Consider the following 2,074-nt stretch of genomic DNA (forward strand, 5'->3'; position numbering starts at 1 on the left):
TTCTGGCTATGGAAAATAATTAATGCTCAAGCTCTAAATGCACTTAGCATATAGCAGCGTTTTTTCTGCCAAAACTCTGCTGTCCCTGAATGCACTGTTTTTTTTTCCTGCCTCTAAAAGCCCCTGCATGGGCACATAGACTAATGTGCAGGGGTGTTTAGAGGCAGAAAAAAAAATGCCTGGCACCCCTAGGAGCAGCTGCAAATAGTCCAGTGTGAATGAGGCCTAAGTATGGAAACTAAAAGCTTGCATATTTTTTGTTAAAATTAAACTAGAGCTTTGAAACAATTCCACATAGTTTATTAGAAAATTAAAATGTATATAAAAGGTACATGGGGAATAATGTCCGGTATAACCAGCATTATTTCGAATCGTGATTTTTATCATCATAGGTCGGCCTATCATTGAACAAGGAAGCTGGCGGCAGCATGAAAACGTTTCTGGGAATATGGTAAAGACAACTGTGGAAGCGACCCTGCATTGGGAGAACAGGTAAAACCCAGAGGTACATTTGCCATAACATACAGAATCATTATTGCAAGTTCTCCTTATTTTTTTTAATCTCTTTTTATTAGTTTTATAAACATTTTATACAAATACATATACTGTACATTCATATACCGTACTTTATAGCTATAAATAATGTCCTGTGTCCCTGACAAAAGGCAATAATTCTCTATATCAGGGTCTGTCTTCCCTTTCTATATTATTCCATCTTTCCTTTGTCACCTACACAGAACGTCATACATTATCTCCTATTCCTCTCATCTCCCAACCCTATCCAAACCAAGTTTGTCGAGAACCGAAACTCTTCCCATTGTTGCCACATTTTTGGCATTTGATTTCTTGTATCATCTTCACTCCTTATTTGTTCCTCCTTTTGTTGTATTTCGTTCATTTCACATACACATTCCGCTATTGTTGGAATTTTTGTTTTTCGCCATCTTCGGGCTATTATTGTCCTGGCAGCTGTTTTCATATGGAAAAAATACCCATCCTTATAGATTTCAATGACCCTGGTATTATGGATAGTAACGATATATATCAACATTTGGTTGTATCTCAATTCCTGACACCATCCGATATATTTCAAATATCTTATACCAGAAATCCCTCACCATATGGCACTCATACCAGATATGGGTCATTGTTCCTCTTACCTTAAGACATCTCCAACAAATCTCTGTATTATCTTTTTATTTCATTTAAGTCCATTGGACTCCAGTACTACCTTATCATGATTTTATCATTTCTTTCTTGATGTTTAACCACTACCGATAGTTTATGTATTCGTGAAAATGCCTTGTCCCATTCTGTTAATGGAATCAAACTCTCTATTTCATTTTCCCATTTTTTCATACATGCTAATTCATTGAGGGGTCCAGAGGGTAATAAAAGTTTAAATATAAGAGCCCTTTCACACTGGGGCGGTTTGCAGGCTCTATTGCACTAATAATAGCGCCTGCAAACCGACCCGAAAGTGCCGCTGCATGTATTCCTGTGTGAAAGCCCCGAGGGCTTTCACACTGGAGCGATGCACTGGCAGGACGGTAAAAAAAGTTCTGCCAGCAGCATCTTCGGAGCGGTGAAGGAGCGGTGTGTATACCGCTCCTTTACCGCTCCTGCCCATTGAAATCAATGGGACAGCGCGGCTATACCACCAGCAAAGCGTCTCTGCAGAGGCGCTTTGCGGTGGTATTTAACCCTTTCTCGGCCGCTAGCGGGGGGTAAAACTGCCCCGCTAGCGGCCGCATACCGACGGTAAATCGCCGCTAATAATAGCGGCGTTTTACCGCCGACGCCGCCCCCCGCCCCAGTGTGAAAGGGCTCTTATGGACAATTTATGGGTTGGTCTTCGTTGCTCTACTAACAGTTGTTCAAAGCTAGTTAGTGTTCTGTCAATCAAGAATGGTTGTATTTTTGATTCGATATATGCACTTAATTGATAATGCTGCATCCATTTGTTTTTATGTTCAGGTACCATGTCAAGCAATCGTGGAAGTTTGCCTTCTTCTAGGATCTGAACTATCCTTGTGTTCGCCAACCTGTTCCATTTAATAAAATTTGTAGCTAC

Source organism: Aquarana catesbeiana, linkage group LG02 (genome assembly GCF_042186555.1).
Source record: "Aquarana catesbeiana isolate 2022-GZ linkage group LG02, ASM4218655v1, whole genome shotgun sequence".
NCBI lineage: Eukaryota > Metazoa > Chordata > Amphibia > Anura > Ranidae > Aquarana > Aquarana catesbeiana.